This window comes from Myodes glareolus, chromosome 20, assembly GCF_982192425.1.
Source record: "Myodes glareolus chromosome 20, mMyoGla1.1, whole genome shotgun sequence".
NCBI classification, from domain to species: domain Eukaryota; kingdom Metazoa; phylum Chordata; class Mammalia; order Rodentia; family Cricetidae; genus Myodes; species Myodes glareolus.
The window spans coordinates 61,064,813-61,081,883 of record NC_142045.1 but is presented as its reverse complement, the minus strand read 5'-3'; the positions used below and the strand labels follow the sequence as shown (position 1 = coordinate 61,081,883).

The window sequence follows — 17,071 nt, the reverse complement described above, 5'->3', positions numbered from 1 at the left end:
AAATTGTGAAAGACCACAGGAGTTTTCCCTGTGGCACTTCTCTATCTTGGCTCCTGAATAAAAAATACTGTCAACAATTAGGTTGAATTCATGGTGGGGGTAGAATGTGAAGTTTGAAGGGAAAGCTAGAGAAAAAGAAACCAAATTTACACGTGTGGAAACCAGGTCGCAAAAAGAACAATATCATTGCAGAACTGTCTAGCAGCCCATGTGGTCTGGAATAGCCCTGGCCAGAGTCCTCGAGGTGTCCTGCAGAACTGCCAGGTAAGCAGGTCTGTGGAAAAACCTCTGAGGTTCGTGTGTGGGTGAATTATCTATTTTCATTCTCTGTGGCTGTAGATGAGAGCAGAGAGTTTGTGTGGAGGGAAATTCTACATCATTTCGTGTGACAGCTAGAGAAGAAATGAACCCAGGGCACACGGATGGCAGAGTTAAGGCAACAACCTAAGGAGTATGATTGCGCACTAGCAGCCTGCTGGAAGCTGTGGAGTCTTTTCAGTGCAGGGGGATATGTCTAAGCAGCCACTACAGATTTTTGCTCTAGTGGTGAACAGTTTGAAAAGTCAGATAATGTATTCAAGCTGTTCAAACTAGTCCTGGGACTCAAGGACGTCAAGATTGTTCATCATTTGTGTCACGGCCAACTGTAGATCACTTGCACACTGCTCTGCACAACCTGTGGTTATAAGAGGGATCCTGAGCTAAGAAGAGGGTGTATGATGTTTGACAGGCCAGGCACATACCTGTCAACTATCTGTGACCTCAGAGGGAACAGAGTACCTAAAACCTAGGAATTGATGACAGCCTTACTTCAGGGACAAATATCTTCATTGGGCTTTTAACTGAATTCCTTATTTATCTGATACCCAATAATTATTTTTTAGAATGGTTTAAGTTCTGAAAATCTCCTGCTATTTTTAGATAGTGCAACCTTCAGTGGAGTGCTGAGACACTCAATGAGGCAAAGCCCTATGACCCATCACTCTGTCTCAACATCTACTGAGGCAAAGTGCATCACTTTTCTTGTTGCTGTCTTCAAATGCCAGCAAAAGCAACTTGCAGAAGAGGAGGTTTATTCTGTACAGTGCAAGGGTTCAGTCCACTGTGGCAGGGAAAGCATAGTAATGGGAGCTTAGGCAGATGATCACTTTCAGTCCTCAGTCAGGAAGTGCAGATGCATGTGTTTATGGTACCACCCACATTCAACAGGTTGGGTCTTTTCTTCTCAGACAACCTAATCTAGAAACCCTTCACACACATGTGTAAAGGGTTTGACTGGTGTCTCTAGAACCTGTCGTGTGGACAGTCAATACTGATAGCACCAGAGGAGAACTTTCTCTCAGGTCTTAGTCTAAGAACCAAGCTTTCATTTTTGAAACTCTTCTACAGTCTAGACTCTTAAAGGATCTCCCACATGACTTATGCCACTAGAAGTCTCAGAGTCACAGTTCTCCAGACACAGTGCAGGGCGTTTGTAGTGTGCTTATTAATTTGTGGATTAATCATTTTATCCATGTAGAAATTTTCCTTGTTTTTATTATTTTCCTATCAGAAACAATGTTCCTTTTATGCTGACTATTTCTATTCTTTCTTTTATAGTTTTTGCATTTTTTTAAGGAGGGAACTCTAAGACTATTATGGTTGAAGATGAGAAAATCTACTAATCCCACGTGCCTGGAGGATTAGCTGGTAATATGATAATATGTGGGGTTTGGAGGTAGAAAATGAATTCCCCTTCAGTTACAGGGGTTATTCAAAGAGATCAATGTGATGGAGGCTCACCAGCTGTCTCACTGCCCTCCACGCAGGAAGCTGTGTGAAACAGCTGCCCCTCTCAGGTCCATGATATTCCTGATGGCTTTGTCACAATATCTTAGAGGTGAAAATGCTGAGTGTTTCAGATTTAACTAAAATGTCCTCTGAGGTTCTTTTCTTTGCAGGGGAACCATGAATACACAGCATTTGTGGGACTGTTCAGAAATACGTCATGTGCTCACATTGGAGAGCTACTGAGGCCACACAGCGGAGTGGCTTTAATCACCCAGACCTCTCTGGGTCCCTGAAGTCTTTACATATGATATAAAGACACTGGCCCACAGGACTAGATAATCTCTTCTCTTATGATAAACCTGCAATAAATGATCCATACACATGAAAACAATCGTAAATTGTTCTGTTAGTGGATTGTTTGATATAAGCTATTATGTACCTCAGGCTAGCCTTGGAATTATACTATAGCCAAGGATAATCATGAGCTTCTGATCTCCTGTCTCTACCATCTAAAGCCTAGGAGTATAGGAATGTGTACCACACCACATTTATGCAGTGCTGGAGATCAAATCTGGGGCAACCTTCATACGAGACAAGCAAGCACTCTACCATCTGAGCTATGACCTCAGGCCTTCTCCAGAGGTTTTCAGGAATAAAGAATTGTGTCTAGTGAAAAGCTAGAAGGTGACCCACAGGAGCTAGGGTAGCACTGAAGGTGTCCAGGAGAGTCTGCAATCAAAGGAAGCTGCTGGTTTCTCCACGTTGAAAAACAGGTCATTTTCACTACATAAAGTTGGGAATTTGTACATTAGGATGTACTAATAATATTAGTTGGAATTCGCCTGGGGTACCTGGACAGTTAGTGCATCTCTTGCCTTCAGGAATCTGTAAGAACACTACAGTGAGTTTTCCAGAGGAGGCTGGAGTTGGGAGTGGGCTGCATACAGTACCAGTGAGGACCCTAATTAACTAAGTCAACGTGACCTTCCAACTGCTGCCAGGGTGGCACTGACCCTGCCACGTGAAGGCTGTGCTTATAGGTCATAAACTAGAACTGAAAATATAGTTTATGGTGAAACAGGAGATTAGCTAAACTGCCAGGTTAACAGAGAGACATCCTCAAATGTTTCCTGTGTACATTGTGAAACCCTGAGGCAACAGAGAGTTCCCCATGGCCGCCAGTTGTCCTTCTCCTTTCCCCATCCTGCCTTTCATTAGCCACACAAGTCATTATCTGAGGCAAGTTGTAGTCAGACCAGCATACTCTAATGTTTCTTAGTTCCTGCTTCCAAATTAAATGTGCTTAGAAAAAGAAAAAACTAAAAAATGTTTCAATTCTGTTGGGAAATTTTGTTATTCCTGGAAGGAAAGACTTTTTGTTTTTGTTTTTGTTGTTTTTACATTGAGTAACTGGTCTTATTTTGTTTGAAAAATGCTTGGATGCTCCAGAGACAAAACAAAACAAACAAAAACTCTTCTCAATTCTGCCTAGCAACTGGGCGCTGAGGCAGTAAGGACACAGACATCCGTGACTAGACGAACAGGTGCTGACTGACAGAGAGCAGCCTCCTCCCTGGGCTTCACGCACTATGACTGAAGCTCCATGTGCTCCATGTACAAGGAGAAATACTAGCCGCTTTTCTTAACTCATAGCGAACGCCGTTAAATTCTTTTTGCACTTCCTTTACAAGACCATTTTAGGTTTTTGTTTGGTTTTGTTTTTCTTTTTAGGGTAAAGGCCTGGGAATTTCCCAACTGCCATGTTCCACCTCACACCTCATACTGCCTTCTTTCTCTTCTGTTTTATTTTCACTGCCGACCATGGGAAAGGCACATACCCAGCACTTGGTAGCCTCTGGGCAAGCACTGAGGAAAATTTGACTGGTAACTACTCCAGCAAAGGGAGAGTCTGGAATTGTGACATCTCTTACATGTACATCTACCGGCCTACAGCTGTGTTTTCTACTTTTTGTTGTATGCAACATGTGTTTGCAGTCCTCACATGTGTGTTTCCTCAGTCACCATCCATGTTATGCTTTGAAGCAGGGTCTTCCAGTGAGTGTCAAACTCTCTGATGCAGCTTATGAGTCTTACTGTGAGACTATTTATTTCCAGCAAAGGTCTATGTTCTTTGAGCGCCCCCCTTTCCTTTTGTGCCCATGAGCCCACGGAGTCATGCAGTGCAATCAAGCTTGCACTAGTGGAATGAGGCAGTCACCACCTGCAAGAGAAATGAAAGTCGGAGGTCATGTTGGCCGTGTGTGTTTGCTAGCCTTGTCTAGGTTCTGACACAGCCATCTTGCTCACACTCTGTGTGTGATCTTTTGTTGACACCATCCTGTCTTTCCTCTCCAGTATGTGCTTTTATGTGGGTTCCAGGGGCCAAACTCAGGTCCTCTGGCCTGACGGAGACATCCCCCTCAGTTCTAGACCTGCATTTTCTATTGCTAAAGCAAAGCTCTAATACCTCTGCTATAAAGGGATCCATGGCTGAGTCTTTCCATGAAAAACTGCTGACCTGCAGTGAATTCATTGTCATACATTTAACTAGGGAAGACTGAACACTCTAGAGCTGAAAGAGACTCGTCCCACCCCCAACAGCACAAGGTTATGTCTCCTTTTATTTTGTTGATGAAAAGTCCAAAGCGATGACAAACGTGACTACTAAACTGTTTCATGCGTACTAGCTAAGAAATCTTTATGTGCATAGTTAGTCCACATACAATTCACATAACAAAGCAAACAGCATTTCAAAACAGAGAAAGTTAAAACCACAGTTTCCTGAGTCCTGTTTACAAGATCTCATTTGTTAAACCAAAGCCCATCTCTCTTACAGTTCCGGTTACATTTGTGTCCCTGACAAACCCTGAAGTACTGGCCTGCTTAAAACAGATCAAATCACAAATTCCGGAGTCACAGCTGCCCCGGGAGGGAACAGTTAATCTGAGTGCCTGAGATCTAGGTAGACTCTGAGGTCAAAGAGTAAGAGGCAAGATTTCAGTGAAAATGTTTAGACTCTATGTACCACACAGCTGGAAATGAGGGATTGAGTTATTGGAGAATTTGAATTATGTGAGCATGAAATCAAGAACAATAAATGGACACGGTGTCCAGGAATAACAATTCCTCAGATGTGGATATGCATACTGTTTACACAGCGTTCCCCAGGATTCTCACCCTAAGCCTCACAATAACAGGGCGTGAAAGGACTGACTTCTTGGCGAACTTATTTCAGAGGCTTTGCGGACAGGGTCAGTTGCTGTGAGCCAACCTGAGTAGCAGGAACGCTTTGACTCGGGTTTCTCAGAACAGTCATGTTGTCATTGTCAGTTCCTGTCACTTACAGACAGCTTTCTGCTCCTGATGCTTGCTGGGAAACACAAAAGACAAAGGACAAACTGTCTTCATTAGGAACACTGTAACTGTGGTTACATTGTTTTCCCCTTTTGCCTTGCATTCCTTTCTGTGGCTCAGGTTGGTTAAAAAATTAGAGCAGAGTTGAAACTACATGTGTAGTGACCTAAGGGTAGAACTGACCCCTGACTCCTAGTTCTTTGCCTGTAAGTTCTGACAAGAGGAATAGTTGTGTCACAGTGACCAGTGTGGTGTCTTCTTATTTTCCTGGAAACACTTGTCCTTGGTACAAACAGCTTAGAGGTTAGAATGAAGGCCTGGCAGGCAGGATTTGTACTGGCTATTATTAGAATTGCCACAGTTTTATCGCAAAGGGTTACCCTGAAGCAGCATAGTTTATTGGAGAGAGGATGTGGCTGGAACTGACCTGCTGGTAAATGAGAGACAGTGCGTACCAGGAACATGCCTCAGCCATACTTCAGGGACGGTCGGTCACTGAAGCAGAGCCGCTGCATCCTTGAGCATTGTGCTGCCTTGGCTGAAGGGGTCTGATTCTCTCTTGTCTGCACAGGAATAGCAAAAGAACCCTATTGGGCCACGCTACAGCTTCCTGCGTGGAGATAAAAGTCCTTCAAGAACTTTTAATGTAATTATATTTTATTTTAAAATGCATTAAATATTTTAACAATCAATAATTTTTTTTTAAAAAAAAAAGAGATTAAAGCAAAGATGGAAGAAGAAGTTATAGCCTTGCTTTCCAGTTGTACTGTTGGGTCAGTGCATGAACTGAAAGTCCTTACTTTGTGCATGCGCAGAAGAATAGAGGTCCCAGCACAACTTGTAGGAGTTCTCTTATATCATGTGGGGCAGGAGAATCAAACTCAGGTTGTCAAGCAACTGATAAGAATATTGCTGGCATTCCTACCTCAGATGTCACAATCAGTGCTGGACCAAAGAATTTAGAAAAAGAACGAAAAATTAAAAAAAAAAGAAAGAAAGAAAGGAGTACATTCAGTCTGACGCCAAGTGCCTCGGCTCTAAATGGATTTGTGAGTGAGCAAAGAGCAAAATGCAATATATAAGGGAAAAAAGGTTAAATGCTAACTCCAAAAAAAGAGGTATGATGGCCATCTGAGCAATAAAAGGAATGAAGTGAGCTAGACATATTGAAACAGATTGAGTCAGCCTTGTGTTACCCGCGGAAAGCGCAGACTCAAGACCCACCCATGCCATCTGTTTCCTTGAACATCTCTAGACAGTCCTAAACCTGCTGCTCCAGGAACCAGAAGTTACAAAGACCTTTGGCCCACGACTCTGGGCCATTGTCCTACCCCAGCCCATCCTTACTTGATAATTCTGTTCTTGCCTTTCTTTCCAAGGCCCTGCTAGCTCAATCTCTGCAGAAATGTCTGCAGTGAGCTCAGAGTAATTCAATTTTTCTGTTATTTAACCACTCAAGAAATATGCACGTAACTTTAAAAATTAAAAGTTACAGATTATTAAAATCAAGAAATGCATGTTTATTCCTTCTCAAACTCTGTACAAATGAGGTAAGAAAATACATGGTCTTTGTGTAATGAGAGTTGGATAAACAACCTGCAAACAGGGGTTTAATTGCAAGCTTTGGTAGCCAGGACAAGTTAGACATGGAGGCTGAGAGAGCAAAGCAGAGAGCAGGACTCTGTCCCGGGGTAGGAACGCCGCCTCGTTCATTCTGTTTGTGTCAATAATGGTCTATTTCACTGAGGTTACAACTAATGAAAGATAATTACAAACCAGGCACCTGCTAGCATCTGAGAATGAGGTAAGAAATAAGATGACCACAGTCTCAACCTCTAAGGAGAGGAGAACCTCAAAGAGAAAATCCAACTGAAAGAGGACACACCAGTCTCACAGGTAGAATCTTAGAGGGGGATCCTGCCCAGGTAAAAAAGCATCTTAGTCAGATATGGGGGGAAAAGGCTAGACATTAAAAATGAGGTCACTGAATTCTGTCTCTCCATCTCTGTGTGTGTATAAGTGTATGTATGTTTTTGTAAATAACATTGTCACCATTGGTGGTGCATGCCTTTAATCCCAAGACTCAGTAGGGAGAGGCAGGTGGATCGCTATGAGTTCAAGGCCAGCCTGGCCTACACAGCAAGTTCCAGGATGCCCAAACTACACAGACAAACCATGCCTCAAAAAAAGAAAAAGAAAAAAAGGAAAGAAAGAAAAAGGAAGGAAAATTATCATTAGCTTGCCCCAAAAGGACATTGTCTCAGCGCTTCCCTGGCTGCTGTCCTCCCAGTGACCTGGACATATGGCTGTTTTAGAAGAGCTCTCTCATCTCCAAACCACTGAAATAAATGCAGCCTCACATTGATCTCAGTTTACACATTGTAGACAAGGAAGAAAACATGTTTGGACCACTTCTTATTGACATGTGGTTTTATTTATTTTCACCTTCTTGCAATCAGCATCTATAAAAAGTTTAATTCATTGCAACTTTCATGTTTATTTTATTTATTTGGTTTTTCAAGGCAGGGTTTCTCTGTAGGTTTGGAGCCTGTCCTGGAACTAGCTCTGTAGACCAAGCTGGCCTCAAACTCACATAGATCCACCTGCCTCTGCCTCCTGAGTGTTGGGACTAAAGGCGTGCACCACCACCACATGCCAATTTTCATTTTAAAAAGCCATGATTACAAAAGCAGATATTCACATGATTTTGTTTAAATACCGGGCACTGGGCAGGCGACGCAGCAGGCGAAAGTACGCGCTGTGCAAGGACGAGGACCTAAGCGGAATCTCCAGCCGCATGGGGCAGCCCAGCTTGTCCACACAGACCAGTAACTCCAGCTTAGCTCCAGGTTCAGTGAGACAGTCTGTCTCAAAGCAATGAAGTGGACGCTGAGAGCAGAATCCTTTTGTCCTCCATATGCTCACAGACACATGGACCTGCACATATAAACCTGTGATACCCTGCTCTCATATGTTACATATACTTTACACATACACACAAACACTTTTCGATACATGCTCACACCTGCACACACACACACACACACACACACACACACACACACACGAAACCTGTAAATGGATCCGAAGATCAGATGTAAACTATTCTGTAGCAGGTACATTTACAAAGCATGAGTACATGGTTCACTAAGTGAACATGCTCTGTCACGTGTGCACTCAATGATCTGTGGGTCCTCTCCATTGGGGCATCTGCAATTGAAAGCTGAGTGCAGATTTCATGATTACACTCTTTGAGTGATCAAGTCATCTTAGCATTGCTTTGGAAAACTTAACTGGTGCTTTTTAAAATGTTTGCAATAGCATTGAAGACACGGAAGGGAAGTTTTATTCTGATTCATAAATATTAGTCTTCCATAGCACAGTCACAAGTGGAATCTGCTGAAGCGAAGAAGGGAAGAGGAGAACAGAGAGCCGGTCCTCTCCACATCAAACAGGAGCCATGGCCATGCTCTCCACAATCAGCGGGAGTCACAGTTTCCCCTCTGCTCCTCTTTGCAATGCTTTGCCGAGAACTGGCCTATCCTTCAAAGTTGTTGTGATTTACACCAGAGAATTTATACTACCCATAGTCTCTGTGTGTCCTGCCTAACAAAAAATGACCTCCAACAATCAATGAAATCAGTTACCTGTGCAATCTCCTCAGCATCTGGAAGTAAAAAGACAACACCAAAATACTCCCCACAAAACCTCATCTAGATTTTTTTACTTTCACAATAAATGTTCAATAAGGAGAGTCTACTTCTCTTATTAAATTTTCCTCAAAGCAGAAGACTGCATAATCTTCAATGAGATATGAAATTGGTTGGGTCTGATTATCAGTCATGAGAGAAAACTACTTAATTTCTTTATCATTTGAAAACTGGTTCATTCTACCTGGAACGACTGACAATCCTAACAACAATAACCCCTTTATTTCTTCCACTCGTGATCAAAAGCCTTGGGTGAACTGTTATGTGATTGTCTTGTCTTTGTCGTAGCCTCTTTTTTGTTTCAAGCATGTAATGAAATAGTTGTTCAAAGAAATGTTAGGAACATAATCTTTTGAGGGAAAAAGTCTTGCCTCTGAACCATTTTGTGTAGATATGCATGAAGCAAAGGCTTTTAAAAGCTAATTAAAAATGAAATTGCTGTCAGGAATTCAAAATTGTGACAGTATTCAGTAATATCGAAGGGAGGTGTTTTCAAGGAAAAAAATATATTAGTGCCTCCAAACACTCCATAGGCCAAATTGCTCCCTGCTTGAGGTTATTACCATGAGCCAGGCCTTTGCCTAAGACTTATCTTGAATGAACCTGTTCCCATGTAACTTCCTTCAACAAATCTAGGCAGAGCGAATGACTCCCTTCTGATAGCTAGGTACAGGCTGTACTGGAGATAAGATATTCCCAGGACATGGCCACTGTTTGCCCAGCCCAGGAAGTGAGGGAGGAAACCACAGTAACCCAGTCAGGCAGAGAAGCTGCCCTTAGAACAATATGACCAGGTAAGAAGGTATATGCTCTCTCCGTGGTTCTATATGTAGCCTACATCCTTCTACCAGACCAGTTTATTTGATTCGGATCACCCTTCACAATCCTCCCCTCGTGTGTGGGGGGGGGGGGTATGCATATATGTATGAGGTATGTATGTGTAGATGTATGTATATAAGTGTATATGCATGTGTGTGTATTGTGGGTATGTGATGTATGTGTGTGTTTGTGTGTGTGTGGTGTGTATGTGCGTGTGAGTGTGAGTGTGTGTGTAAACTAGAGATCTACATTGGGTGTCCTCTTCTACTGCTCTCCACCTTATATTTTGGTACAGGTTCTCTCTCTCTCTCTCCCTCTCTCTCTCTCATTGTACCTGTAGCTTATTGTTTGACTAGTCTGGACAACCTGTGGTGATATTTTATTTGTGCTTTAACAAATAAAGCTTGCCTGAAGGTCAGAGTGTGGAGCTAGCCACTAGTTAGCCACAGAGGCCAAGCACTGGTGGCACACACCTTTAATCCCAGCACTTGCGAGACAGAGACAGAAGGATCTCTGGGAGTTCAAGGCCACCCTGGGCTACAGGAGATTGAATCAGTCTAACAGGAAATAGAGCCAAGCAGTGGTGGCTCACACCTTTAATCCCAGCACTAGGGAGATGGAGACAGGAAGTGATATGACTGGGTGGAGAGAGGAATATAAGGCAGGAGGAGACAGAAACTCAGGATTCAGAGGGTTCCTAGAGAGCATTCAGCCTGAGGACGGGTAGAGACAACACACCCCATTCGGTCTGAGGGTTTCATCCAGGTGAGAACTAGAGACTGTCTGCTCTGCTTCTCTGATCTTTCAGCTTTTACCCCGTAATATCTGACTCTGCGTTTTTACTATTAAGACCAATTGGAATTCCTGCTACGTCACCAGTTGACTAGACTGGATAACCAGTGAACTCCTGAGCTGCCTCTTCACCCGCCCCCCCCTTAAGCCCCCCAACCCTGCCCAGCACAAAGGTTGCATATACACACCACCACACCCAACTTTTATGTGGGTCCTGGGGATTTGAAGTCCCATGCTAGAAAGGGAACTCATATTCTCTGCAAGACAGTACTAGCTTTTTAACCAGTAGCCAACTCTCCAGCCCTGTCTTTTCAGATTTTCTAACAAGCTTCTTAAAAATTTATATTATTGGGGGACAAAATGATTATCTCAGGGACAAAGCACTGACTCAGCCCCTGGTTCTAACTCTGGGCACTTCAAAACAAGCCAAATAAACCTCTGATTTGTTTAATAAATGGTGCCATAATATGGCGAAATTGTAGGTGATGTCTTCACTATAGATGTCTTCACTATATAGATCGTTAGATGACTAACGAATGGCAGAGACTATCAGACTGCTGGGAAGTTGACTGATTTGAAGTTGGCTGCTGTGTCTGGCATGTGCTTTCTCTGTAAGCACTTCATACTCAGGATATCAATCACGGCCACTCTGATTTTCTGCCCAGCAGTTAGGCTGTGTACTGCTCATTCCCAGCCCCTCACCTGGCTTCATGGACCGAGTTTGTGTGGGTTACAGATTCTCTCTGTGGACCTGGAGCTGAAGAGCTCTGACTAAGTGCATTTGACTATATGGAAATGAGAACCCTGACCTTGGGCTCTTTAGCCCTCTTCCCAACAGCTAAGCTATTCAGCAGTCTGGCACATCCCATGGTAACCTAAAACCACGTTGACTTGATAGTAGTAGTAAGAACACAAAAAGGCCGTTCTGCTCTGTGTACATCTCGTGACTTGAAGGAAGGCCTCAAGTTCATATTCCCAACATTTCAGCTGCCCTGCACTTCCCTTCTACAGCTCAAACAAACTCAAAAGTTGAAGATGTGACTTACACTATCAATAGGGATTTATAAAAAAAGTCACAATATTTCATTTCATCCAAAAAGCAAAATATATTTCAATATAAGTCCTTAGCCCTTGGACCTCACAGTGTTGTACAAATGCCTTCCATGGACTTACCCAGAACATACCCTTCAGACTGGATCCTCTTGTATTCACGACGATCCCTCCATACCAGCCTGACGTGCAAACTGGGAAGTTAGATAAATCTGCTTATTCCTGTCAGCCTTGGCACAGACATCTTTTTCTGCTGGAGTCTAATATTCACCCTAAGAACACTGTAGCCACTCACTTCCCAGATTCCTGGAGGTTGCAAACAAAGCAGGATAGGTCTCCATGACTTGAAAGAGAGGTTGGAGATCACCGTTCTTTTCCCAGGCTCAGTACGTCTTCTCCCGTCTGTCTGCTTCTGCCACCTTCCTAAGCACAGCGTGGGACTGGGACTTTTGAAAGGTAAAATTAGCACATAGGAAAAAAATCAAGAAAATATAAATCAGTATCTCAGTTCTGCAGACATGAGCCTGCCCTAACAGTAGTAAAAGTATCAACCAAGGTTGGAGCTGAAGCTGTTACTGACCAACAGTGAGAACTCAGGCAGCTTCCTGTGTGTGCTTCCTAAAGCTTTGCTTTTCTGATCTGTAAAACAAGACTAGGTTTCAGCACACGTGCTTTACTGATCTATTTTGAGAGCCGAAGAGACTAAGAAGTAACTTGTACCTTTTCTGCAATCTCATCTCCATTTGTTGATTCATCTACTTATTTACTTATCTTTATCCTTAAGATGTATAACAGTATTTTATAATGAGTAAAAAATTAGTTGCATAATGTGCTCTTGTTTGTTTAATATGCTCTGTGCACAAGCACGCACGCACGAACACACACACACACAAACACATGTACACGCTTACATAAGTATGTCTACATGTAGAGTGGTAACAGTTCAGTGTCTTCCTCTATCAATTGCCACCCTTTTTCTGAGACAGAGTCTCACTAAAACTAGAGCTCACCAATTTAGACAGGCTGAGATCAGACTGAAGAGTCCTCCTGTTCCAACCTCTTCAGAACTGGGATTACGTGTGAGTATCTGCACACCCAGGTTTTACGTGGGTGTTAGGTGTCAATTTAGGTCTTCATGCTTACAAGGCAAGCACACTACACACTGACCCATCTCCCCAATCCATGTTGTACTTTTTAAATAGCAATCCAGCACTTATATCTATATAGTTTTTAAAGTTTCTTCTATACCTGTTTAGCCATTATCCACCACAGAGTTGCATGTTCCATTAACTATTTCATATTTTCCTATTGTCTCCAGACCCAAACCCAAACTTGTAAATGATGACCCTGTACTCTGGAAGTTACTAACCTAAGTTTTTTTTTTCTATCCTTTGTAAAAGAACTGTAGATGATACCTTCCCATCTTTGCTAAGGACCGTATCATTCCTCTTACACTGTCTAATCTGAAGAGACCTTAGCATGAAAGACTGCAATGCTTCCATCTGATGCACTGTATGTAGCATGTATATTTGATGCCTGGTTAAAAGGTTTTAACCCGTGCAACCCCAGAGTCAGCGTCTGGATGAAATTTCTAGGGTTCACTCTCTGGGATCTATTGGATGAAACATGAGAACAAAACAAGAGAAAAAAAGACAAAAGACATGAAGCTTCTCCTTGGGGCGAATCTGATTTATCTCTAGCCTAATTACTAAATGACATAATAGATAACAGTTTATTGACCAAAGGACATTCTCTAAGAAAAGTTAGTTTCACAATTAACCTTTAAAACTAAGATATTCTTGAAAAAAAGCTGCAAGTTCCCACCTTCATTCAAAAATTAAAGCCCCTTTTGCAGGCATGCACTGTGACATCAGGGGAAGGTTGGCCTGACAAAAGTCAATTAGATTTCATGGTAAGGGATATTAGTTAGCATTCTATGCTTCTCTACATCTCGGAGAAAAACAAAACAGTCTTAAAGATGCCATGTGATCAGGGTAAACTATGTGAACCAGCTATGACTGTGTAGATCAGGTCGATCACGTAGGCCAGCTGGGTCAGTGTAGCCTGACAGCCATAAATTATTATGTTCCTCAGTCTTTTACTTTATTTTTGGTTTTTCATTTGTTTGTTTGTTTTTGCTGTGAGATAAGTTTTTCAGGTAGTCCAGGCTGCCCTAAAACTCAGTATGTAGTCAAAGATGACCTTGAACTTCTGACTCTTCTTTCTCCACCTCTCCAGTGCTGGGATTACACTCATACACCACTATGCCCAGTTTAGTGGAACCCTGAGCCTCCTTCATGCTAAGCATGTGCTCTATCACCTGATCCACACCCTAGCTCCTGCCTTTGTCTTTCAATAATACAGTGTACTCATCTGAGCTCTTCATTAAGTCTAAATGAAGTAGCTCTAGTCACTACATAAATTGTTGAACGTTATTTTGGATGAGTAAGTTACTTCCTATGCTTTCTCATCTTCTTGACACAAGTTCCAAACCACTGACTGGAGAAATGCATAATACTGAAAGTACGAATTTATTGTACAAAGAGTTTCAACTTGAGCTAAGTTTTGACTAATACCAGAAGACTCATATTAATAAAAGTATCATTTATTCATTTAATTCCACTGAGTTCAAGAGCTATATGAAGTACCAAAGAATTTCACAAACTGACATTTTTTTAGTGCTCTTTTAAAATGGTTGATGTAAATTATAATTGGGGTGAAAAATGTAATTTTAGGAACTTGGAGAGGCACAAAGCATTATCCCCCCCTTTATTTTTATTACAAATAAATTCTAAGACAGAGTTAGAGATACAAAACTACAGCATGATTAGTGTGGATATTATAAGGCAGTAGTCTTTAGGATTAAAGTCTTTGGATTTTTGTTTTATGTCAATATGGTTTATTAGAGGAAATAAATGGTCACACAGAGTGACTCTATAGTAAGGAGTCCCAGTAGTAACATCAGTGGGATTCTAATAGGGCTTGGAAAAGTGATCCCATCAGGAAAGTGCTTCCCTTGCAACACAGAAAACTAAAATGAATTCACAGAATGTCTGTAAAAATGCCAGATTTAGAAGGGATTGTTTGTAATCACAGTATTGAGGAGGTGGAGACAGGAGGATTCTTGTGGCTCAATTCAGTCTCAATTCAGTCTAGCTGTATTGGTAAGTTTCAGGCCAATGAGAGGCTTATTTCAAAGACAGTAGATGTTGTTCCTGAGGACAACGTTTGAGGCTGTGTTTTGGCCTCCAAATTGCATGCATGCACACAAACACATAAATGAACATAAAAGATACTTGTTTACGGAATTGATCATGTCTATTGTGGAGCTACTCATGTGTGATGTTCTTTAAAATTGAGGCGAACAGTCATTTCTGTCTCACACAGTCCTTTCCAGGAGGATTTTCCAGAAGTTGTCATTCCAGCCAAGCTTCTCCTGCACGGATCTGTTTCTACCTCTTGGCATGGCTAATTGTTTTTCTGCTGTCATTCTGTTACTGTGATAAAACACTCTAGACAAAAGAAACTCGGGGGAGGAAAGGGTTTATTTAGCTTACTTTTACAAGTTATCATCCATCCTTGAGCGAAGCCAGGGCAGAAAATCAAGCAAGAACTGGAAAGCAGAAACCATGAAGGAATGCTGCTTGTTGGCCTGTCCCTGGCTCTCTGGCTCACTTTCTGTCAGGCTCACACTTAATTAATCTTCTCATACAGCTCAGGACCACAAAATGGTGCTCCCCACAGCAAGCTGGGACCTCCTACATCAATTAGGATAAACCAGACAGATTATATCCACAGACCAACCTGACCTGGTAGTTCCCAGTTAAGAGTTTCCTGTCATGACTGTAGGCTGTGTTAAGAAGGCAATAAAAGCTAACCAGGACAATTTTCAATGTCAGCTTGCCTGGATTTAGAATCACCTACGAGACACACTTTAGGATATGTGTGTGACATTATTTCCTGAGAAAGGAAAACCCACCCTGAATGTAGGCAGCTCCATTTAATACATTAGGCCCTAAGAGACATAATAAAAGGAGAACAAGAAGATGGGACTTAAGACTGACATTCGCTGCTCTCTGAGACCCAACTAAGGATACCATGTGGTCAGCTGCCCACACTCCTGCCTCTAAGCTGTCCACCATGATGGTCTGTATCCTCAAACTGAAAGTCAATATCAGCCTTACTCCCGCGAACCACTTCTTGTCAGGTGCTTTGTAATAGCAACAAGGATAGTAAAGCCTCTTAGCAAGACCTGGATGACCTGGAAGCCAAGTGCAAAGGGAAGAATAACTTCCCAGTCTCCCTCTGCTCTAAGGACACCTGTGTTACACTGCCTTTCTGGAACCACAGGTCACAGCGGTAATATTTCTCCTCCCATGGCCCAAGCTTAATTAATCATCAAGTCCTGAGGAGCCTGGGAGAAATCCTTCAGATTTATGTGGTCTATTATATTATAACTTACTCTCAAGAATAATATTTTAAATACCTTGAACAGATTTCTAACTCTAAACAAGATAAAGTAATAATAACTGAACATAGCCTACCTCCTGAGGGGAAAGAAGTCCAACAAATGGCTGGGGAAACAGCTCAGCTGGTACAGGCACTTCTGCCAAGGCTGATGACCCGAATCTGTTTGTTGGAACTCACTTGGTGAAAGGAGAGCTCACTCCTACGAGCTGTCTTCTGACCTCCACATGCTCACTGTGGCATGCATATAATCATCCCCCTCCAAAAGTCCACACATAGAATAACTTTTAAACTATTTTTAATAAGATTTGGGGCATCTAGGGCAATGGAGCAGAAAGCAAAGTGCTGCAGCTCTAAAGGTCTTCAGAGGGCAGCCCTGTAGCTCAGCTGAAAAACTTACTCCCTCAAGCATGTGAGAAAGCTACCTAAAGCCAGATAGAAAACAAAGGTCTAACAAGTAAGGTTAATCAGTATCTTTCTTTATTAAGAGGTTTATGTAGAAAATAGAACAGAAGCTGTGCAAAAGCTGCAAGCAATTATAAATGAGTTTGAGAAGATTTCAGGTTGTAAAAATCAATATGCAAAATCCAATAGTGTCTCTAGTAACAAAATCAGAAACTGAAATAATCTTGGAAAGATTGGCAGTGGCAGATGCACAAATGTAGAAGAAGATGCTTCACACCTCCACACAGGATCTACAGGGTATGCTGGAGGAAGGAAGAAATGCTGGATAAAGGAGTTATTCATGTTCATGAGTCAGAGAAGCATGCAGAAATCAACAGCAAGAAACAATGAGTTTGGAAAGAGTTGCCTGGTCAAACAGTGGTGACACATGCCTTTCATCCCAGCATTTGACAGGCAGAGGCAGGTGGATCTCTGTGAATTTAAGGCCAGCATGGTCACAGAGGGAGTTCCATTACAGCCAGGGCTGTTATAAAATCCAGTGTAGAAGGAGGGTGCTTGTTGGTTCCCAGCAGCTTAGCCCTGAAATAATCACAGAGAAACTGTATTAATTAAATCATTGTTAGACCCATTAGCTCTAGTTTCTTATTGGTTAACTCTTAACATATTAATTTAACCCATTTCTGCTAGTCTGTGTATCACCACGT

General features: G+C 42.2%; 1 long non-coding RNA gene across 1 annotated transcript; it reads right to left on the bottom strand.

The window, feature by feature from the left end:
• Positions 1-3,865: 3,865 nt before the first annotated feature.
• LOC125412085 (uncharacterized) lies at positions 3,866-16,346 on the bottom strand. Its single transcript, XR_007235480.3, has 3 exons — positions 16,040-16,346; positions 11,619-11,941; positions 3,866-3,991 (listed from the first exon to the last, which is right to left on the bottom strand). It is a non-coding gene; the product is annotated as an uncharacterized LOC125412085 (long non-coding RNA).
• Positions 16,347-17,071: the final 725 nt, after the last annotated feature.